Source organism: Talpa occidentalis, unplaced genomic scaffold (genome assembly GCF_014898055.3).
Source record: "Talpa occidentalis isolate TD23 unplaced genomic scaffold, MPIMG_talOcc4v2.1 talOcc4.16, whole genome shotgun sequence".
Taxonomy (NCBI): Eukaryota; Metazoa; Chordata; class Mammalia; order Eulipotyphla; family Talpidae; genus Talpa; species Talpa occidentalis.
Genome location: NW_023601653.1, coordinates 2,846,805 through 2,870,280, shown reverse-complemented (window position 1 = coordinate 2,870,280; position 23,476 = coordinate 2,846,805). Strand labels below are relative to the sequence as shown.

General features: G+C 64.8%; 1 protein-coding gene across 2 annotated transcripts in view; it reads right to left on the bottom strand.

Moving 5' to 3' along the window:
- TCF20 (transcription factor 20) overlaps positions 1–23,476 on the bottom strand; it is a 140,270-nt gene that overhangs the window by 105,816 nt on the left and 10,978 nt on the right. Inside the window, exon 1 of one of the 2 annotated variants that reach the window (XM_054695999.1) lies at positions 18,144–18,161. The exons of the other annotated variant lie outside the window; for it this stretch is intronic. The gene's annotated coding sequence lies outside the window, so the exon portion shown is untranslated. Of the gene's footprint in view, positions 1–18,143; positions 18,162–23,476 lie in introns of those variants that run through there. 2 annotated transcript variants of the gene reach the window in all.

Below are 23,476 nucleotides of genomic sequence, written 5' to 3'. Positions count from 1 at the left end.
CCCTCGCTCCCTCACGGGCACACCCTACACATTTGCCGAGATGAATAAATTATCTCATTTAGCCACAGAGCACGCCCAGCTCCAAGCCGGCAGTTCAGCCAAGAGCCCTCGTGTGGAAATCACCACGCTGAAGGCGGCAATATTTCACCTCGCCCAGAAATTTACTGCGAGTTCTCAAAGCCTGCCAGCGTGTGGGGTGGGGGGCAGTGCGGGTGACGGAGCTGCGGTTTCAGCAGAGATGACAGAAGACTCCCTCTTGCACTTGTCTGGCCCATCCGGTTCACCTGGGCCCTGCCCACCCGCCAGGGAGGTTGGCAGGAAAGTGCCCCATTTCACTGACGTGACATCCAGAACGAGAGAGGCCAAACGAAGGGCTCTGCGCAGCCAGGGGGTGTTGGCTGCCGCGGGGAGCTGTGGGACTGTGGGTGGACCCTCCCAGGGCCTAGGCGGGAGGAGGGGAGCCACGGGTGGGCACAGGGTGACCCTTCCCTCTGAGGCCTGCAGGAAAAACTGGCACCAGGCCAGGGGGGCCCAACCAGGTAGCTGGTTCCAAGGGTACCAGTGAACCCAAAGGAGCCAGCTCCCACTCGAGCCCAGGGGGAAACCGTCTGGGGCTGAGCCGCGTGTACCCACCCGTCCCCTGGAGCCCTGCTGGCCACGCCGCCAGAGCCCCACAGGGCAGGCAGGTCCGGGCCCCCGCACTGAGGCCCCCGGCGGGCCCAGCACAGGGGCACATGCCAGGAGCCCCCAGCACCACCGCCCGCACACTTACCTGCCAGAGGCCCTGGCCATGGCCACCAGCCCTGATGGGGCACCCCAGGCCCCGCCCTGCTCGCCGGCCCGATTTGCATATGCTAATTAGCGGCACAGCCCTGGCTCCCCTTGCCAGCTTGTTTGGGGAACGGCTGGATCCGGCTATACCTGTACCGTGCTGATGTCACGCCGAGCTATTTCCAGCCCGGTTGCCATGGAAACCACAAGGCCTCAGCTCCAGTTAGGAGTTCAATATATAATTTACTTACTCCCCCATCCCCCAGCCCCACCCCGAAGAGACTGGGGCTTACGGGGAACAATCGGCAAAAATATACAGTAACACCCTCTGCTTCCCTCGGCGCCCGCGGGGGGAGCAGCGCGGTGGAACGGTAAATCCATGCTGGGAGAAGGGGGGGCGTGGGGAGGAGAGACGAGCTCGCTCCTCATTAAGAGGAAAAACAGAGGCTGGCATTTAGGGTCGATTTCAGGGAGCAGGCGCAGGCAAGGCCGGGGGCGGGGGGCAGGATGGCACTTTCTGCCCCACAAGCCCCGAGCACCAGGACTCCAGCCGAGCGCCCGCTGCAAGTGACCAGTCCTGCGGTGATACCCCAGGGCTCCGGAGGGCGCCGGGGCCTGCTGTTCACCGCTCACCCTAGAATGCGGAGACCTGGGTGTGCAGGCACCCCTGACCTTCCAGGCGGCCAGCGGGAGCTGGGGCGTGCAATCAGTCGGGGGTGACACTTGCCCAAGGTGGCTCAGGCCCCGGCTGCTCCCCACACCGGAGGTTTGTCCAGTTCTGTTCTAAGGCCCCCATGACACCTGTTCTGTGCCACATCCTGTGAGGGACTCTGGGGGCATGGGAGGGCTGGGACTCAGAATCAAATGCAGGGACCCCCAGCCTGGGTGGAGGCTCATGGCACCCAGCCAAGTTCATGCTGAGAGTAGTGTGGGCACAGGGCTACAGGGTACAAAGCTGGGTTGACTGCTGGGGGTGAAGTCAAAGAAGGCTTCCTGCAGGAGGTGCTGGACTGAGCTGAGATTTCAAGGGTGTGGACTTGGCTAGTGGGGGACACTCCCGCAGCAAGCATAGCAGGACCAAGGTCAGATGGGTGTTCCTGCATGGCCCTTCCCTTGTGTCCCCCGGGTAGGGCTACCTGAGGGCCAGGTCTACCTTTCAGGGCTCCTCCCTGGGCAGCCACGGAAGGCCCTGGGGATGGGGGGTTTCACGGTATGTAGAGGGGGCAGGTGCTTAATTCCAGGCCTTTCTTCCCCAAACCCCACAACCTTCTGGGCCTGGCACATTAGGACTTGGAGGGCTCAGGCAAGTCATGTCTCTTTCTGACCCTGAGTTCCCTCCCCGTAAAATGGGGACACTATTTGAGCCCAGAGAAGCAGATGACAGTTAGGGGTCAACAGGCACAGTGTGAACCACCTCCTGCACCAGAACGTCACCGCAAGTCCTCATGAGAAACCAAGGGAGCAAACGACCACACCAAGTGTCAGGCTGAGCCCCAAGCCCCCTTCCCACTAAGCGAGCAGGCACAATGTCCCATGGCGTGGGGGGTGGGGATGGGGCCTAAGGGATTTCCCCAACCAGCGTTATGGTGCAGCTGAGTAGCTGGGCCCCTCCGGCTGGGCCTTTCCCAGAAAGTCTCATCCTCCCTTCCCCCGGTGCCTGCCCCCCGCCCCAGCCCCTGGACTCCCACTCACTGCTCTAGCCACACTATCCTCCCAGATGGTCCTTATACTGACCAACCACGTCCTGACCTCTGGGCCTTTGCACATGCTGTCATGCCCAGCTGAAACGCATTCTTCCTAGAGAGCTGTGGGACAGGCCGGCCAGGGCCCGGGAGGTGGAGCCACACCTGCACGCCTTGGGTCGGACACCAGCTCAGCCACTGAGCAGCCACCGACTTCGACAACCACTGCGAGATGGGAACCATAACCCTCGTGGCCTTAGTGTGAGGGCGGGCTGTGTGAGCACACGTGTGTGCGCCCGCAAGAACTGACGTGGCCAGGCATGGTCAGCTACTGCTACCACAATTACCTCACAGCCACGAGCCTGGCTCTCTACCTCCTTCAGGCTTCTGCCCCCAACAAACCCTTCCCCCTGACCCCCACCTGACTGTCCCCACCTCAACACACTCCCATCCCCTTCCCTGTCCTTTTCACTCAAGGCCATCCCAGGCCCCAACACCACCTGTCAACTAGATGTCCATGTCCCCCCAAAACCATCTTGGGAAGTCAGGATGGTCAGCTGCGTTTCCAAGGTGTCTCCAGGCTGGGTGCACAACAGTGCTTGGTCTGGGATGAGCGCATGGACACAAATGAAGGGTAGACAGGCCACCCTCAGGCTGCTCCCAGGCTCCGGAGCCGGCTGCATCTGAGACTTTGGGGTGGGAGGTGCCAGGCACTGTGAACACCTGGCTGGCAGGAAACACCTGGCCAGTGGGGGGGGGAGGCTGGTCGGAGGTCGGGGGCCCTGGTCGTCCCCCAGGGCTGGGCACACTCACAGCTGTGTTTGGCCACGTGCACGACCACCCTGCTCCCCCACTGCCCCAGAAAGCGCGCCCGCCTCCCAGGAAGCTGCAAAAAATGAGTTAATATAACATTACGGCGGAGGATTTAAATACACAGGAGTCAGACAACGCAGACTTACAGTTCCCCAAGCAACTGTAAAAACCACACAAGCAATTCAGGAGCAAGGGCCGGGAGTAGATTTAAGGCCTTCTTGTTCGGAGGCAGACCCGGGGGCCGCCGCGCCCTGACCTGTCGGTGACAGAGCTTTCAGACGGCGGTCCCGCGGGCACTCTGGGCACCAGGGTCCTGCAACTCAAGCCATGTGGGTCACCATGGGGTCCCCTTGGGGGACATGGGGGGGGTTATCAGGCTGAAAGACCCCAGCCCCTCGATCCTAAGAGCTGGGCCGCAGTGTCCCCCAGCTCTAGTTGCACCCACCCTGGCTCCGGTGGCCGGTCCCCCCTGGGGCTCAGGACCCGAGTGCAGCTCAGCCCTCCCGTCCACTCTGCCTGCAGAGGCACGTCCTGTGGGGCGGCTTCCAAGGGCCCCCACGCCCTGAGGCGACATGGACTCCCAGAAACGGGCTCTGGGGCGTCGCTGGGTTTATCTCCAAACTCCCGGCCAGAAGCCTGTGACCTTGGCCAGTCTCTGTGTCTGTCTCCTCATGGAAAATCAGGGAACACCTGCCTCGGGGGACCGGGACAAGCAGGTGAGCTCACGCGTGTGACTCTCAGAATAAGGCACACACAGGCGCTGGCCCTGCCCCCGCGTCCTCCGTTCCGCTCAGAAGAAAAGGCCGGGCGAGCAGAAGCCACAGCGGACTTGTGTGTGGGGAAGGCCGCTCACCCCTCACGCCGGCCTTCACTCAGCGAAGCAGCCTGGAGAGCCCCATTCTGAGCCCCGAGGGGCAGCTGCGAACACTCGCAAGACCTACAAGGGGAGCCCCGGGAGGTGGGCCCCAACACGCAGCTGGGGTCGGTGGGGAGGCTGGCGTCACGCTGGCAGGAGCGCCCAGTGGCCCGACCCAGAGGGAGGGGAGAGGGTGGGCTGGGAGATGGCAGAGGACCGCGAGGTCAGACACAGGGAGGCCTGGGGCTCTGGGATGGGGGCAGGGAGGCTCGGGGCTGCGGGCGGTCCCTAGCAGTGCTGGGGAGGAGGGAGTGAGAGTGAAGGTGAGTCTGTGCCCCGTGGGGTACCCCTGTCCCCGAATTCAGAGGACGGGGCTCCGTGGAAACACTGACCCCAGGCCGTCGGGGCCGAGTCCAGGAGGCTGCCCTAGGCTGGGCTGGCAGCCCCTTGCACCCCGAGGGGACAGCACCAGCGGGGGAGGCCGCTTGGGTAGGAGGGGCTGGGTTCTGAGGGCAGGGAGATGCCTGCCCTGGTGGGGGGCACGAGACGGCGAGCAGGGGTGTCACTCTCGCTCAGTCTGGGTGGCGCTGAGCCAGGCAGCGGGTCCTGTAAGTGCAAAGGCTCAGGGCAGGAAGAGCCGGGCGGGGCGGGGGGGGGGCAGCCTTGGCCGGGTGAGCACAGACGGGACAGCACCAGGGCAGACGCCGGCCCCCAGCCGGAGCCACCTCGTCCACCAAGGCACAGACCCCGGAGCCAGGGGCCCGGGGGCGAATCCAGGCCTGAGCCTCGGTCTCCTCATCTGCAAAATGGGGGCGACAACGGTTCCTATTTTGGGAGGATCGACAGTGGCCGAGCACGGCGGGGGGAGCCGCTGTAACTGCAAGGGGCCGGGACTAGGGAAACCGGGCGTGGGAGGGAGGAGGGAGCGACTGGCCGAGAATGCTCACAAGTAAACACGCATTAACTGCACCGAGCCTGGCGGGGGCTGAGGGAAATGGAGCCGGGAGGCCGACGGCGGCGGGACCTCGGGACGCAACCGCAGTGTGGACATCACCCCCGCCGTTAGTTCTGAACCGTGTGGCTCCTTCGTGTCCTTCCAGAGCCGCGGTCTCGTGCCACGCCCCGGCCACCTGGAGCATCGCTGCCCCATTGCACGGGTGGGGAAACCAAGGCCACCTGGCGGCCGAGGCCCGGGCGGGGCTGTGGCTGAGGGCAGGACGGAAGGCGCCCGGCCCGGTGTGCCAAACACAGATGCGGGCGCCAAAAGCCGCGCCGGCTTCTCCTGCCCCCGCCTGGTCCCTCTGGTGCCTGGTTCTGCACAGGGAGGGGGCTCGGGAAACAGCTGGGGAAGGCAGTCGGGACAGAAGGACACGATGGGGTTCCCCGCACTTCCCCGGGCCCCTCAGCCAGCCCTCCCGCTGGCACAGACCCCATGGAGCCTGAGTGGTGTCAGGACAGCAGCCATCCTGGCCTCCGCGGCCATGGCAGGGGCCAGGAAGAGGTGGTTCCGCCCCAGAAGAGCAGCAGCCCTGGGTGGACTGGCCTTGGAAGAGGAAACCCCAGCCCGCATCCCCTCTGCCCGCCGGCTCTGGTCAGCCTCGTCCCTCTTGCCTCGCTGCGCGGGGTGGCCCTGAGGCAGGCCCATCGGACCGTCCCCAGCCACACCACCGTTTCCTGCTCAGCAAACCCTGATTTCCTCCCTGCGGGCATCACCCAGTGGCAGGGGCTGGCAGCAGCCCAAGCCGTCTGTTCGGCAGCAAGTCACACGGGTGGGTGGCGGGGAGGGCCCAGAGACTTAATTCAATTCTGCCAGTGTGTGTGCAGCGCCGCAGGCCGGGCGCCAGGAGTCTCAGGTGGGCAGGACACCAGGGGAGGCCTCAGGCTCGAGGTGCTCACAGCCCAGACCAGGTCAAAGCTAGACCCACCGACTCCAAGGAGAGCCGGTTCAGCCGGGTGCCGAGGCTGGAAGGACAGATGCTCGCTGCCAGGGTAGCAGTGGGGCTGAAGTGGCCTCGCATGGAGGAAGCAGGGTGGGGTGGGAGTGGGTGCTCCTGGTGGAAGGCACCGCAGGGGCAAAGGCCCCGAGTCTGAAAGTGCACCAGAAAGTGGGGCTGCAGGGTGCAGGAGTGGAAACAGACACGAAACACGGCGTCTGTTGTAGATGGAGACACCTGTTGGTACCCAGCGGGCTGATGCCAGGCTCTGGGCCAGGATGGTGGACATCACCCAGAACACTCCCAGCACAGCCTGGTGAGCAGCACTGGACGCAGAGCCTCATGGAGCCGGCTGGCAACCCCAGCTGGGCCTCCAGGCCAGCTTTTCACCCCTCTGCACCTTAGTTTCCTCATCTGTAAAACCCCAACTGTGGTCTGGATGGAGCTTTTGAAGGTGGCATGAGCTGCCACAGTCAGGTTCTCTGGGGCCTCACCAGGCAGCACAGCCTTGCTTCTATGGAGAAGCCCAGAGAGGGCAAGCGACCTGCCCAGCATCACACAACCAGGAGACTCCAGAGCCTGCCCGGCGCTGCTAGGGGCCACGCGTTCAATTGGTCAGTCCCGGAACAAGCATGTGCCATGAGCAGGGAGTACATCTTCCTCCACAGCTTGAACCCCAGTGGCACCGGATCAGAAGGGAAAGCGAATTAACGTGCATTAAGTGTTGTACGCCAGGGACTTCAACCTCGCGACAGCATGGGGCAAGCCACGACCCCACCGAGAGGGGAGGGGCTGAGGCACAGAGCAGCCACAGAGCCTGGCAGGGGTGGACCCCAGTCTGACTCCAGGGAGAGGCCGCTGCAGTGAGAAGCCCCGGCAGTGTCCAGCTCACTGCTGGATGCAGCCCCTCCTCATGACGTCTTCTGGTGGGGAGAAGCCATGTGGGGGAGAAAGAGTGGCACGGCCTTCAGGAGACCCCGCATAAGGCACCTCTGACCTTGGCCACAGACTCAAGCTCTCCAACGTGCCACAGAGACAGAAGCCAAAAATGCAGAGCCCAGGCCTCCCCACCCACCTACAGAAAGTGGGGGAGAACCCCAGGAAATGGGGGAAGGCGGAGGGCCTACTATGCCCTGAGTGGGATCTTCTGGGCCAGTGGTGGGAGGCAAGGGGGCGCACACGGCGGGCCTTACACACGTCCCCACCAGAGTCCCCACATCCACCCGAATGCAAACTCCACGTGCGCAGGGTGGTGACTGACGCGCCGACCACTGTGTTCTCATAGATATTTCCTGAATGAGAGAATGAGACACGGTGACAATCACTCAGACCTTCAGTGACCACGAGGGGCCAAAACGGGGTGACAGGGCCTACTGTGAGGGCTGCAGGTACCTTGGAGGCTGCTGACTCCCTCCAGAGTCTGGACAGGATTCCCTGGGGAGGTGACCCCTCAGCCTGAAAGCTGAGACTCAAAGCTGTGAGGTCCCTTTAGCCCACTTTACAGATGGAGACACAGAGGCAGTGAGCTGGGACTTGCCTAGTTGAGAGTCCTGACAAGCCATCCTGCTCCACTGTCTAAGGCTCTGCCAAGACCCCATCCCTGGAGACCTGTCCACTCCCCGGGGACTACCCCCCCACCCCAAGACTGCAGCCTCCGGCCTGGCCATCCCAGCGGCAGGGCTGCCGGGGCCTGCACACGTGGGTGTGGAGCCGCGCGGCGGAGCCGGGCAGCTGGCAGCAGCGCGGCTCTGAACCAGCTGTTTGGATGACAAACTGCGTTCAAGCTTCATTAGGGTAATCACGGGCTCCCCTCCCGGCAGTGCCGCCGAGCGCGACTGTCAACCTGAACTAATCAAACCCGGCCCCAGGACACCCGCCTGCCTGGCTGACGAGCGGGCAGAGCGGCTGAGCCACCTCGCACTGCACCGCTCTCCCTGAGGCCTGGACCGGGGGCCCTGGAGAAGGCGGCCTCACAAAGCCTACGGATGCTCCCCAAGATCCTGGGGACCTCGTGGGCCCTGTCAGAGCAGGACCATCGTGACAGTCACTCCCATTTTTACAGCTGCGGAAGCTGAGCTGGAGGGGAAGTGACCTGACAAGGCCCAACAGCTGCAAGGGAGAAGCGTGACTTGAACCCAGGTCCACCGGGGCCTCGCTGCACTTGTCCTCACTGCTTCCTGCACATGGGAAACCCCTTTCCCTTCCCTTCCCTTCCAGGGCGGGCAGGCTGAGTTGGGTTCTCTGGATTGGGGTGGGCTGCCTGGCCTTGAAAAGCCCCTTGTACCCCAACAGAGGCATCAGAGCTCTGGGGGTGGTGGGTAGCAGCTCTTGAAGCAGTGGGGCCCACGCGCAAGATGTGGTCATCTTGCAGAGAAGCTGCCACATAGCCCTTAGTCACGCCTGCTCAGTGGGGCTGCCCAAGGCCTCTGCCCACCGAAGCCCACCTGTCCCAGGGTCTCAGAATCAGAGCCTGGCTGCGAGGGGCTGGCCCAGGGCCTTGGCTGACAACTGGGGAGGCTGGGCCCAGGAGGTGGTGGCCGGGTCAGAGCTGACGGGTGGAGTGGCGAGCATGTGGGTCTTAGGGCAGCAGGCCCCCCTCACGCAGTCCTTCGGCGTCCATTCTCTGGGTGACACTCGCTCAGCTGCGGCGGGCAGGCACTCGGCACTCGCTGAATGAACAGATGACTAGACGGGTGAGCGAGTGAAATCAATGAATGGCGCTGGGGATGCAGCCGTGAACTCCACAGACGCCATCCTCGCCTCCTGGAGTTTACTGTCTAGTGGCGGGGGGGGTGTGTGCGTGCGCTGAACAGCCAATTAATTACAAATGACACAGGAGTGAGGAAAAAAGCACCAAGGAGCTGGATGACATCCACCAGGAGAGCCTAGTCTGGTCTGGGAGGTCCAGGCAGGAAGCGGGGTGCTGCAGGGAAGCCGAGGGGGGACAGTGGGTAGGAACAGCACATGCAAAGGCCCTGGGGCAGGAAGGAGCTTAGGGCTTTTGACCAAGGCAGCTGAAGGGCAGCGAGGGGGCAGGAACTGAACAGGCGAGGTCAGGGTATGACATCAGTGCCTCTTCAGCAAGGGGGGCCTGGGAGGGCTGTGAGCAGGTCTCTGGGTGCCGTGGGAGAGTCAGCGGGAGGGCCCACACCCCAGGTCTGCCGGGTTCTGCTACAGCAGCAACACAGACAGGTCTCGCAGACATCGTGCTGGTAAATGCGGCATGCTGGGATCCGGCTGAACCTAGTGCCAAGGACAAAGGCCCCACGCACCAGGTGGGTGCCAGGTGGGTAGCTGATAGCGCAGCAAGCAGCATAACTGGCAGGGGCAGGAGGGAGCCTCTGGGGCACTCAGCACAGTCTAGTTCTGCACCTGGATGGGGCGACACAGCCAAACATGCCAAGTGTCCACACCCAGCACACTCAGGGGTGTGGGAACCCGGCTGTGCCGGCTGCCACACTGTTGATATCACCCATGTACATGTGGGCCCAAGCTGTTGCCTCCCCCCACTCCTCTGCCCTCTGCCTTGGTTTCCCCATCTGGAAGAAGCCTCTGGTCTCTACCTGCCCTGGGGGCAATGGAGGAAAAAGGGTAAAGTCTCTGGTATCCAGGCCCCTGTGGACTCACCTGTTCAGGTCACAAGCCCCAAAGCAGTGCTGAGATTGAACCCCAGGTTCTCAGCTCTCTCTCTCTCTCTCTGGTCCTGCAAGCGGAGGCTGAAGCACCGCTGCCCACGACCACACGGGGCTCAGCAGCAGGAGCGGGCGGAGCCCAGGCCCTGGGCCCCAGCCCCTGAAGCAGGCCCTTCTTGGGCCCCCACTGGGTCCAGCCTCTCGGGGCTTCCCCTCCAGAAGGACCAGCTCACCAGCCGGCTCCCCAGAGCCCACAGAAGCACAGGGCACAGGATGGGACAGTGGGAGCCCAGTTCCCGCCTGAGGCTGGAGCTCAGGACCGACTCCCACGGCCCGGATGAGTCGCTGGCCAAAGCTGACTCAAGGTGAGGTGCCCCTGACGCTGCAGGGGTCACACAGCTAGGGGGGCACAAGCAGCTGCAGGGGGAGAGTCTCGGAGCCTGAACATCTCACCAGCTGTCCCCAGGGCCCTTGAGAATTTCCTCACGAATCTGCCAGTGACCTGCCCTGCTGCACAGAGGAGAAACAGGCCTGGAGAGGCCTGGGGTCCCGGATGGCTGGGATCCCCCGGCACAGCCCAAGTTCTCGAGAGGGGACCAGCCTGGTCTGGGCCTTGTCCTGCCTACTGCCTGGGGGGCCCGGTCAGGCCGTGAGCGTGCAAAGGCGAGAGCGGCGGGCACTGTCCCAGGAGCCGGGATTGGGGCAGAGAGCAAAGGACGGGGACAGATTCCATGTCCCCAGCAGCCCTGTCTGTCACTCCTTCGGCAGATGCGAGAACTCCAGCAAGGGCAGCGCTAGGCGCGATCTCGTCGAATCCCTGGCGGCCTGACAAGCTAGCATTTCCCAGATGAGGCCATGAGGCTCAAACCCAGCGGCCTCCCTGAGGGTGCAGGCCTTGCCTGAGGCATGCAGGCTCTTAAGTCCCACTGGTGCCAGGTGCTGGTGCCAAGGGAGTTCCAGCCCCCATGTGGGACCCTCGCCCCGGCCCTCAGCAACGGCAGGATCTGGCAGGGCCTCAGGCTGAACCTGGACCCAGATGCCAGGCCCAGTCCTGGGCCGGGTACAGTAGCCAAAGGTGAACGCCCTCTGGGTCTTTAGCCCAGCCTGGCTTTGGCCTCTGCCTCTTCCCCGGGACCTGGGCTCTGGAGGTGGGGGGGCGGGGGGGGGGCACTATAGGCCCCTGGGGACCTACCGCTCAGCCCCAGGGAAGTCCCCGGCTCTGTGCCGGCCACACGAGGCATGAGGAGTCCAGGAGACAAATGAGAAAGGCAGCCCCACCTGGGATGCTCTCCCCGCCGACGCCTCCCACTGCTGGCAGCTTCTCTGCCCTCGGGTCTCAGATGAAAGCCTCCCTGCCCACTCTGCCTCAATTAGCGCCACCATGCCCTCCAGCGCCCCTCAGCTTTCCTTCACACTCTACCCACACCCCAGGACGAGCCACCGTGTTGCCTGTTTATTAGTTGACTGTCTTCCCTGCTACGCTGTGACGGCCGGGGCTGTTTTAGTCACGAACATGTCCCTCCCGCCTCCCCCAACAGCACAGCCTCTGGGGCATAGCAGGGCCTCAGTAGTCTTCTCAAGAGAATGTGTTTGCTGCATGGAGGCTGACTGGGGAAGGAAGTCCAGGGCACACAGTGGGGCATCTGCCTCCCTTGACTGAGCGGCGGCCGGGGGGGATGCAAGTGCTGCAGGCAGAAGGCACAGCAGGGGTAGTCGTGCTGGCAAGAGAGCCCGGGGCTCCGGGACCGCCCAGCACAGTCCCGAGTGTGGGAGCACAGACAGGAGCGAGGGGCCAGCACGGTGCCAGAGAGGTGAGTGGGCGCCCTCGCAGGGTTCCAGCTCAGGGGTGGGGGGGTCCCCAGCTTTCAGATTGCCTCCCAGCCCTGCCCAGGCCCAGGCCCCGGCCCGCCTTGCCCCCAAGCCCATCCAGCGTGGGAAGCCCAGGTCTGTAATCAGCTGCGCCCCCTCCCCTGCCCACGGGCACCAGGAGTGCCGCCCTGGGTGCCTGCCCATAGGTCAGGGAGCTGGCCCGCCACCGCGCAGGCTGAGCCCGTGACCTTGGCCCTGTTGGCATGGCCTCCGCTATCCGAGCAGGCCAGCTGGCGCCAAGAGGCAGAGCAGCTTGGGTGGACGCCGCGCTGCGGAGCAGTGCTCGGCCGACCTGCTCGTGCTCCGACCGGATCGGCAGGGGCGGGCGGGGCCGCGGGGAACTCCTTGTGTCGGGGCGGCAGACTCCTCTCCACCCACGCCAGCCCCACGGTCACAGCGGGGGGCCAGGGGGAGCCCTCCCAGACAGCCGCCCCACCTTGGCCCAGGCCGGGCTCCGGCTCCCTCGCCCCCTGCCCTTGGACAAGCGCCGCTTTATCCACCTCCTGCTCCCCGTTCCCTCGCTCAGGCCAGCTCCAGACACCCCGCTCCCCAAGGGGCACCTCCATCCTCCGGGTGCTGTCTAGAAAATGGGGTCCTATACAGGCCTCCTCTCTCTCTCATCTCCCCCATCACGTGGACTGTCCCAGCCCGCTGCCCTCTCCCCGCTTCCCGCCTCTGCCGCCAGACCTGCGAGACATTCCCCGTCACGGAGGAAAAAGTCCAAGCCCCTTCCTGGGCCACAGCCTGACAGGGCGTGGTCGCGGCCCCCCGCAGAGCTCACGCGGCACACTCCAGTCACACCGGCTCCCGCCTGTCCCAGCCACGGGCTGTGCCCTGCCTCTGTCCACGTCGCGCTGAGGTCCTGTGGCTGGTCTCAGCTCAAAGGCCCCTTCCTGGAGCGGCCCCCCCCACACCGGCCAGTGTGCCCCGTCACCGGGCTGCTTCCTCCCTCGCTGTCTATCTTCCCACCAGCTGGGAGCCGACTGACACGGCCCAGCACACTCCTCAATGGGTGAGTGAATGGCCGGTCTCCACGGGCAGTGGCTCCCGGGAGGCCCCAGCTGCTGCCGCTTCACATGCAGCCCCACGGTCTGGCCTCTGCCTGAGCCAGCCTCCCCTCTGGGGGGCCTCCTTTCACCCCAGTTCCCAGAAGCTCACTGTTCCAGGGGCTCCCGGCCCTCCTCGGCCACCAGCCCCCTACTCATCCTCTGCACAGGTCCTCTGCGGCCCAGGCCACGCCTCCCCTGCTTGCCCTTCCAGCCTGCGTCCCTCTTCAGCCGCCCCCAGAGCCGACCCTGTCGTCTCTGCTTACAGCCCTGGCGCCACAGCCAGAACCTGGTGTCCTCCACGCCCTGCACATCCGCACCTTGACGGCGTGGACCCCTTTCTCCTGGTCTCTGCTACGCAAACTCCTATTCATTCTTCAAAGCCCAACTCAAAATGTCACCTCTTGTGAAATCCTGCATGATGCTTCTGATCAGTGAGGATTCCATCCGTTGCAAGAGAAAGAAGCCAACTCCAGAGAGCTTGAGTGAAAAAGGGGGCATGTCTTTAGGTAACAGAGAATTCCGGGGGTGGTTTCTGACATAGCTGGACCCAGCGGCCCACATGAAGTAATACATGCCTCCGTCTCGGCCTCATCAGAGGCTCCCCGATCCGTGGCTACGGAAGAGGTGGTCGACAGCCCCCCCACTCACACCTCTGGGTTCGGCAACCACAGCTGAGTTGGTCTCTCCCATGGGCTCCAAGTCAAAGTTCCAGGGAAGCTGCTGATCGGCTCAGATGGGCCCCAGGAGCTCCGGGGCCAGGAAACGACCCTGCCAGGGTTTGGGCTCACTCTGCACACTCCCCATCAATCTTTACACCTACCCTGTGCTTGCGGGGTCCATCTCCCCACCGGGCCCGCATGTTCAAGCCTCCAGGCAGAGGAATCCCGGCTCCCTCACACTCCCGGTGCCCGCTCAGGGACGGCCTGGGAAGACGGCCTGGGCAGCTCTGGCCCGAGAGGGGGCCAGCTGCCCCGCAGAGACACCGTGGTGTGCAGGAACGGGTTAACCGTCACCCCTGGCAGGCAGCAGATCTGCATTTTCACGGAGGCCTCCGGGGGACACAAAGCTAAATGGCAATGCAGAACGTGGGGAGGGGTGCCAGGGGGCCCGGGCAGAGCCCAGTCCCCGCGGCCCAGCCCGCGGGAGCCACCGGCCAACCCCACAGCGCTGGCTGAGGGGCTGCGAGTGGAAGGGCTGGGAAAATAATTACCGAGGAGGCCGGGGAGGGAGGCGGGGAGGCTGGCGAGAGGCTTAATGAAACTGCTAACGCGTTAGTGATTCCTGCCTGCTCGGGAGAGGCGGAGGCAGACAGCCATGTTGCCAGCGCCTGAGCCTGCCAGGCGGGACGGGCTGGGCTGCGAGGCGGCAACAATAGGCACCTCTTCATCATCTGCCTCCTGCACGTGACTTTCAAAGGGCAATCTTAATATATGGAGGTCCAGATGACAGTCTATTTCCACACAGCTCCTATTAAAATGGGCTGGAGTCTACTCGGATGCAGTGTAAACACAAGGGTAGAAATTCTGATGAGACGCAGCAGCACAGAGCACTGAGAGCCAGGGTGAGCTGGGGGCTGGGCCCATTTTCCAGATGGAAAACCGGGAGGTCATTCACCTTTGGGGGGCCAGGGTTGTTGCAGAAGAGCAGCCAGCCTCTCCGCAGGTTCTGGGGAGAGCTCTGGGAAGCAGGCAGACCCCACAGGCCCCCCCCACCCACCCAGATGCACCCCAGGAGCAACGCCTGGGCTCGGCCCCGGGTCCAGGGCCCCATCCTCCACACGAGGCGGGTGCTGCACCGCAGCTGTCAATTACACCTCATTTCAGCTCCAGATGCAAAGACAGTCACACAGAGAGGTTAAGTGGTGCACCCCAAGACACACAGCTGGGTAGCTACAGAATAAAGACTCAAAGCTGGGTTTTCTGGCTCCAAAACCCAGCATTTTTTGTTCAAATAGTCCACGGTGCACCGTGGGTACTTGCAGCGTACCCCCGGAGGGCTGATGAGACTAGGGGCCACAGAAGCCATGTTCTACTTAACCAGGGTTGTCTGGGGAGCAAACAAGAGTTGGGGCAGCTGCCTGAAACAGAAATGACCAAAGACCCAGCTCTGCCCTGCGCCTAGCCACGCACCGCAGAAACAAGAAGCTGAGGCTGGGAGAAGCAACTTGCCCCCGGGAGAGGACCCTCACCCCAGAGGCGCAGCCTGAACCCTTCAACCAACCATCCCATGGGCTGGCCCAGGCCAGCTGCTGCCTACCGCAGCCCCGAGCAGGCAACTGCCAGGCAGGTGCCGCTGGAATCCCATCCAAGCGACAGACTGAAGGCCCAGGTTATCTGGTGCCCCACCCCGCTTCAGGCACAGGAGCAGCCGGGAGACAGGAATGGGTTCTGAGAGAGGCATCGGCAAAGCACCCCTCGCTCAGACCCTGGCCAACTACCCGACTGGGTACGTGGTGACCACTGGGGTGCCCCAAAACAGCCTTCAAGGAAAGGCTCCACTCCACCTCAGCAAGGTCCCCTTGGAGTCTCCCAGATACTCCCTAGACTTGGGGAGACGCCTTTCTAGGGGTCCCAGCAGCTCACGCAGCCCTGCCCCCATGTGTTTCCCTGGGTTGCATCTCCAGGCCACCAGACAAGGCTACTCTGAACCCCCACGTGGGCAGCAGACCCCAGGGCAGGGGTATGTTCTGGATGAACGAATGAAGGAATGAATGATGGACAAATGATGGCGCAAGCCCACACCCCCCGACCCGCCACCACATCCTCCCCCCAGCACTGAGGCTCCTCTCTGTCCCCTGAAGGGACTCCCAGCCCATGGTCCTCCCCCAACCATCACCAGAGAAGGAAACTGAGGCTCAGCAGGCCTGGGGCCTCGCAGGAGGTGGTGGCCCAAGACGCTGGACTGGAGTCTGGGCCTCGGCCCCAGGCTCTGCCTTGGCCTCATTTCCAAGGATGAATCTGTAGGCACTCCCTGGGCCCAGGCCCCCACCCCAGGGGCCCTGGCCAGGTCCACTCCCCCGACGAGGACACTTGGACGCAGAGCAGCCGAGGGCTGAAGGTCACGTGGCCATGAGAACACGCAAGGCCTCAACCCCCCCCAGTCTTCCCACCCTCATCATCTCCTCCCTGCGTCAAAGCTGCCGCCTTCCCCATCATCCACGCAGTAAAGAAGGGGAGAGGGAGGGGGAGGGGAGGAGAGGGAGGGGCGGAAGAGGAGGGGGCCCCCCAGCCCGCAGCAGGTTCCTTTCTGGTCAGGGGAAAGGCCTCTAATGAAGGCCCCACAGATGCCGCTGAGCTGGCGGTGTCAGCCCGGGAGCCCCGTGGAGCTGCGGGGCGCGCATCTCTGCTCCCAATTAGCACACAGGTTCTCCATCAAAGCGCACGCCTGCTGCCAGGAGCAGAGGCCAGGGGGACGGCCCTTCTAACAGTGGGGGGAGGCCACGGCTCTCTGGCAGGCCCTGGCCCCTGCCCCTTGCCTTTCTGGGGGGAGTACAAGCCCCCAATCCCCTCACTCACTCACACCCTCTCCAATCAGCCAGCTCGGGGCAGACGCCGTCACCCCGGGGGACGCGCTAATGAAGATGGCCGACATTAATCTCTTCCCTCTCCCGACAGGTCAATTTATAGTTCCATGGGGAGCCCTGGCGCTCGGCCAGAGGGCCTGACATAACTCTCCCTGTTCCCCAGGAGGACCTCGGAGGGGGGCTCAACGGGGCAGAGGGGGCCGGGGGCCCAGGCAGGGGGCCCCTCCCCCTGAGTGCCCACCATCCCCGCCCCAACAAGTCCACGTGGGACCCTGGGCTCAAACACCACGGCAGGACACGGGCCTGCAGGGACCCGAGAGCAAACCTGGCCCTCGGCTCACGGCGGGAGCCCTGGGGAGCCTGGGGGCCGGAGGGGTGTGACTGCGCTCCACACTGACTCCCACAGGGCCCGGAGGGCCTTCTAAGGGCCGAGGTCCACCTGCTTCGCCAGATGCCGCACTGGACCAGATGTTCACTCCTCAAGATCACCGGACTGGCCACTCTGGGCTGGCCCTGGCTGGACGCTGGGCCCCTGCTCTCCGGGAGCTCCCAGTCTCGTGGGGGAGCCTGCTGCACCAGACGGGGAGCCTGCGTGGCGGGATTCGGCAAGAGCTGGGGTGCCCATGGAAAGGAGCACTGACTGCACCCCCAGAGAGAAGTGGGGGCAGAGGGGTCTGGGGGGACCACGGGGAGGAGAGGACCCAGTTGGGCCCGAGGAGGAGCAGTTCAATGGGCCAAAGCGCATGGACGAGGGGGCCTTTTGGGGGGAGACCTGAGTCTCAGCAGGGGAGACCAGGACTCAGGGTGCTGCGAGCAGGGACGTGGGCCCAGGGGGCTGAGCGGGCGCAGCAGGAGGGCAGACCACAGAGAAGCCCAGCCCGAGACCGCCCGGGAGCTTGGCCTAGTTTAGGTTTGGGGACAGCACAGCACTCAGAGCTGCATTTAGAAAGACGGCTTTGGCCCCGGGGCCCAGACCCCAGGCTGAGGCCGGGAGAAGCTGGAGTGTCCAGGTCAGAAGGGGAAGCGGGGATGTGTTTGATGAGACTGGACGGGCGGGCAGGGAGAGGGTCTGGGGGGCCACAGGCCTGACCCCCAGGCTGGCTGCAGGCGGAGGTGATGTCCCTGGCCTGGGGTAGAATAAAGAAATGGACTTGACACTCAACTTGGGAGCCTGGAAGGTCCCCGGTGGCCCCAAAACCCAGGCGTGGGTTTGAGAGGTCGGGGCCAAATGCCGGCCTGAGCAACGCGCTAGTCCTCCTGAGGGCCACTTAGTTCCCGGGCAGGGGAGACCCCAGTACAGGCCCCTCCTGGGCACCCCAGGAGGCGCCGGGCGGGCACAGCCGGAGCAGAGCGCGGGCAGCCCCACCGCGCTGGACAGAGCCTCCTGCCAGAGGCCAAGGGCAGGGCGGCCGCTGCCCTCAGTGCCAGAGTCCAGCGCTGGGTTGCCCTTCACGGGCGCCCCAGGAACCCCGCTCCCCCGTGGCCTGGCCCTCCCCACCCCACCCCTGCAGGGCTCCCCACTCCCTCACAGGGGAGTGTCTCCATTTTCCCAGGCTGGAGCCTCCGGCCCGGTGCCCAGAAACCTACGCGAAGCCCCTCGGCTTCTGGGCGGCAGAGCCGGGTGGGGCCGGGGCCCGCCGCCCCCGCACGCACTCACCGAAGTGGGGGGACAAGGCCCCATAAAGACCCCGAGCGCGACAGCGGCCCAGGACGGTGCGGGACAATGGCGGGTTTCTCCTTCCCACCAGGAAACACTCACACCCTCCCGGCTGCGGGGCCCTGGGGGGCCCGGGCTCCGCGCCCGGCAGCCCGGGGAGGGGGGAGCCCGCGCGGCCGCCCCCCGCGGGGCCCCGGCCCGCCCCGGCCCGCCGGCCTCCGTCTTCCCATCTGTACAATGGGGACAAAGCCCGCTCGCGGCCGGGCCGCCCGCGCCGTCCCACCTGCCCGGCCCGGAGGGAACTTGCGGCGCCCACGTGCCGCCGGCCCGGCGCCCCCCCGCCCGGCTCCCCCTTACCCTGGCGGCCGGAGGGCCGGCATCGGTCCCGCAGGAGAGCCCGGGCGGCGGGGCCGGGCTCCGGAGCGCGGGGCGCGGGCGCGGGCAGGGCGCGCGGGGGCGCGGGCCGCGCGCTCCGGGCCGTGCGCCCCGCGGCCGCCGCGTCCTCGCCTCCAGCGCGGGCCCCGCGCGCCCCGGCCGGCCCGGGGGCAGGCCCTGCGCAGCGCCGCGCGGGGGGCGGGCTCGCGGCCCTGGAGAGGCGCCCGGGCGGCGCGGGCTCCCGGCGGGCGCGGGCGGCGCCGCTGCGGTGGCCCCGCTGCTGAGTGGCGGGGCGCGATTTACTGGCTGCAATTCCCGGCGCCCCTCGATGGCACTTAAGAGAGACCGGGAGGGAGCCGGGAGCGCGGGCGGAGGGCGGCGGGCGGAGGAGGGGCGCGGGCGCCGCGCGCGCCGGCGGGGGAGGGGCGCGGGCGGGGGCGGGCGGGCGGGAGGTGGGGAGAGGCCCGGATGGAGGCGGCGGGCGGCCGCCGCGCGCCGGGCTGGGGTGGGGGGGCCGCTCCAGCCCCCGCCCACCCGCCCCCGCGCCCCGCGCCCCGCACCCCGCGCCCGGCGGGCCCGCCCCCGCCCGCCCCCCGCCGTGCCGCCGGCGCGCCCCGACCGCGCCCCTCGTGAGCCCCCCCCCCCCGCCCCGCCCCGCCGGCCCACCCTGCCCGGCCTCCCCCCCCAGCCCCCAGCCCGCGCCACCCCGTGCCCCAGCCCCAGCCCCAGCCCCGCCGAGACCGGACGCTCGCCCCGCGGGCCCAGTCCAGCACGAGCCAAGCCCGGTTTGAACCCAGAGTATTTTTTGTTTTTAATTAAAATTAATTCCCATCGTTTAAAAATCAGGAATTTTCACATAAAGTCCACGTTTCCAGCTCGGTTTGGAAAAGAGCAGGTTCAGGCAGAAGCCGCCCTCCTGGCAGCGCGGCCTGGCGGTGGTCTGGGCCGAGCACCGGCTGGGCTGGCCCCAGTCCCCACCAGGCCAACTGCCCGGCCCCGGAGGCACCGAGGCCTTTTCTGGCCCCTCTCGGTGGAATCCCACCTCCCGCCTCTTCATCCCTCTTTTGGGAAGCCCCTTGGCATGGCCCCCCAGCTCCTTCCCACTCCCACAGCCCCTGGGAGGTGGTGGCACCTGCCCCAGCCGGCCTGATTCCTTGCTGGCTGGCACCGGGGCCTCTGCGGCTGCGCTCTCACCACCGGGCTGCTGCTCTCTGGCTGGATGCCCCCTCCCAGCCTGGCTCTGGGCCTGGCCCACAGTAGGCACTCAGTAAGTGTTGGCGGAGCAGCTACCAGAGAGCGGCTGGGATCGGGACACTATGGGGCTGCCTGGGCTGTGGCGGGCACAGGGCACCGGGCCCTGCAGCTGATGTTCATTTTAAAAGCCCCAAATGTTCGCTCGGGGTGGCTCTTGCCAACCAAGGAAGCTAATGATTTCCACGCTTCATTTTTCTCCCCCTTAATCCCACTGCCAAGGCTTCAGGGCCTCTGCTGCTGCTGCCCTCACACTGGCATGAAATCTTTTGCAGAAGGTACCATCCACCTGGGAAGTGTCCAGAGGGCTCATGGAGGGCCCGGCCGTGCCTCCGGGGCACCTGTGAGGTCACAGCAGGCCTTAGGCTGCAGGCTCTGAGGGCGGCAGCTGGCCAGCGCCCCTGGCAGGACAGAATGGCCCAGGGGGCCTTCCTGGGCTGATGCAGCTGAGCTGACACCCCTAAAGGTGTCTCGGGCACCCCTTCCTCCCACTGCTTCCTCTACAGAGGACAAAGGTGGGGGACAGGCAAGAGCAGCCCCTTTCCAGCCAGCCGCATCACAAATTTTACTAAAACTTGATGTCCAACCTAGCCAGACACCAGGATCCCATTTTACAGAGAAAAACACAAGTTCAGAGAGGGTGACCTTGTCAATGTCGCAGGCAGGTGAGGGCAGTAGGCCAGGAGGCTGAGTGGCCCTCCAGCGTCCCCCTGCCCTGCAGGGAGGGAAGACCCTCCCTGGGGACTGGATCCAGAATGTAATGGACGCGTCTGTAATGGAGGAGGGCAGGCGCCTCGATCCCCACACTCGTTCCTGGCTGACCACCCTCCCAGAGCCTGCACACCTGGGCAAATGTCCAGGAGCCTGCCCGCCCCCCGGGCCACCGAGTCAGGTGCCCTCGTGAGGAGGCAGGCAAGCAACACCTCGCTCGACGGCCAGTGACCAAGTCCACGTCACAGAACGCCTTCCTGGGCCTCCGTGTGTCCATCGGTGGTGGAGGAGACATCCCAGCCTCTCTCGGGGCATGCACAGGACACTAGCCTGGAGGCTGAGCGCTTGAGTTCTGGGGTGAGCTGGCAGGTTTTCAATCCTGACTGTCCTGGCCCCCAGCCACGACTCACCTGCTTGGGCCTCAGTTTCCTTATCTGCACAAAGCAGAGGGGCAGACCCCAAGGAGGCCAACTGACTGCAGAGCCGGTGGTGAAGCTGGCATGGGATGAGGCATGAAGAACTACTTGGCGCAGCCTGGCAATCACAGGGTTCAAGGCTGTGACCTTTTTGAGGGAGACTGACGGCTGCAGGTCACGTGAGGGCCTGGGAAGGTTCCGGTCCTCACTCTACCTAACAAGCTGTGTGGTCCTGGGCTAGTCACACAGCCCCGCTGGGCTCAGAGTCAGGACCCGCCTGGGACTATGAGGGGCAGTTCCCACCAGCCAGTTGTGCTGGGGAGCAGATTAGCCGCCTGGGCTGGTGCTCTGAGCCACGCCTGGCCCAGGAGCGCTCACTCTCATTAGCTGCTTCCTTGTTGCTCTTGAGATTATTGATAAGGGTGATGTGTCCCGCACACGAGGACGCTCTGCAGCCCTTCAGAGGAGGCCACGGGCGTGACTTTGCGTTCAGCAAACAGCGTTGGGTTCAGATTAGCCCCCGCCAGCTGGTGTCCTCCTGGGCCTCGGTTTCCCAGCTGGACAATGGCACAGGCGGAGCAGAGCCCGCAGCAGCAGCCTCGCCCTCCTGCTGGCCTCAGGGGTTCTGGGACAAGCTGCAGACAGCTCGTGTGAGGCCTCCGGTGGCTCCACACAGTGCCGGATGGGGGACACCTAACCCAGGGCAGCCCCTTGACTGCAGACCTGGGCGCCCCAAAGCTGTCTAGCCCATGGGCCTTGGTAGTAGAAATTACAGGGGGTGGGGAACCAGCTGGACCAGGGTCTTGGATTGTTTCAGAGGCCACAGCGTAGATCCCATGTGGAGAGAGGGATGGGGGTTCCCTCCCAGAGCCCCTAGCTTCAGTAGTTCCCATTGTACCATTTGCTGCCTGAGTAACAATCAGTGTTTAAAGTCATCTTCAGCCACCTGTGGGTGACAGGGTGCATCCGGGTCTGTGCCCCCCTCAAGGACCTAAACTCTGCAAAGATGGCGATTTTTGTCTGACTTGATCCTTGCTGTTTCCTGCAGCTGGAGCAATGCTCAGCACACAGTAGGTGCTTGATAAACATTTGCCCCGAGGGGAAATTCTGAGACGGCAGCCTTTAGCTGGAAGGCGGGATTGACAGAGCTCTCTGCCTGTGGGCAGCCCCCCTTCCTGGAGACAGCCCAGGTGGGTTTTTGGCCCCTTGTTATCTCAGCCCCCCACAGAGTTACCATCTAGCTCTAGTTGGTGGGGGCAGGCGGCCTCCCCACTCTGCAGCCTGGAACAGTCACCAGCACTGAAGCTCCATGGCCCCCAGGGTGAGGGGAGGACCCGTAACGGGCCCCCAGGGCCAGGGGAGGACCTGGGCAATTTTCCGCCTCACAGCTCCTTCCAGAGGGACCTGGAGATGCAGCAGATGCAGCCCCGGGCCCCACTCAGGAGCCCTGCAGAGCTTCTCCACCTCCAGGACTGCGGGGGCTTCCCGGCTGAGCCGCCCCCCTCCCCAGCCCCAGCCCCTCACGTGTGTGTGGCACTCCCCCGTTACAGTTTACAAAGTGCGTTCACAGACATTATCACATCGGCTCCTAAACGCCCCCTAAAAACCACAATAAATCTCTCGCTCTGGCTCCCGAGCCCACCGGCTGCTGCGTAATCAGTGAGCAGTGGGGCCTCGGGGCGCAGAGCCTGCCAAAGCCGACGCCAGCAGGGGCTGAGGGGGGTCCACGTGGGCGGGTGGCAGGTGGCGGGTGGCAGGCCCAGCTGGGGCGCTGCGGAGCGCGGAGCAAGCCCCCCCAGGCCCCATCCTGCAAAGGAGGAAAGCGCTTCTGGAACCAGGACGGTCTTCTGGGAGAGCAGCCCAGCCAGTGGGCCTAAGAGGGAGGGCCGGTAGGTTAGGAGGGGAGCGGGGGTGGGGGGCATTGGCACCATGGGAGGGTAGGGTGCCATCAGGAGGCGGCTTGGGCTCCGGGACAGTCAGCTCCAGCTGGCTCTTCACCTGCTTCTCTCCAGCCCATGTGACAGCCCCCAGCCGGGTCCTGCGTGGTGTCCTCTAAGTGCCTTGCTGCCTATTGAAATCCTGGGGTTCCTTGAAGGACAGTGCAGATCCCCCACTCGCGGAACCCCTCCCCCCCCAGCAACCAGAGGCTGCACTTCATGCTCCCAGCTGTGTCTGGACACCATCCCCCATTTGTCAGGGACCCTTGGTCCTGGCCCCCATGCTGTCTAGCTGCCTCTGCAGGGTCACGGACAATGGCCTACACCACCCCAGCTGGCGATGTTGGGGCAGTGACATCCCATGTGCTGGGCCCAGCAATCACTGCTCCTGTGTCTTCAGCCCAGGACCTGCCGTGGACAGTCACAGGGAAAGAATCACCCAAAGATCTGAGCCAAATCAGCCAGCAGCCATGCTTGGGTTTTGTTTTCCTCTCATTTCCCTTGTTCTCGAAGTTCTAGGAGCTCAACTTACGAACTGTAGAAAGTTCAGGAAAGTTTAAATAAACAGGGCCTGGCCCGAGGGGACTGTGGCGGCCCTGGCAGGCAGCCCTCCCACACACAGGCCCATGTGTCCCCCCCCCGCCCCCCGGCCGCTCCTGCCATCCATGGGTGGTGGGTGAGCCGCAGGCCTGACCTCTGGGCCTCACGGGTGGCTGCACAGCAGCAGCCGGCAGTGTCACCGAGGATGTGGAACAGGTGGCAGCATCTCTGTGGTTGCCTCTGAAGGGGCCCTTTTCCTTGGCCTGGGCCCTGCCAGGCAGAGGCACCACAGGCCTGGGGAGATGTTGCCACATGTGGGTTAGGGCAGTGGCCATGAGGGAGCTGGAGGTGGAAGGTGACTCAGTGGGCAGATGTCCACCCTCCCAGGGGACTCCACAACCCCTCTATAAGACCTTGGAGTCAGGGTCCGCTGGACTAGGAGTGTGGGGCTCAGGGAAGC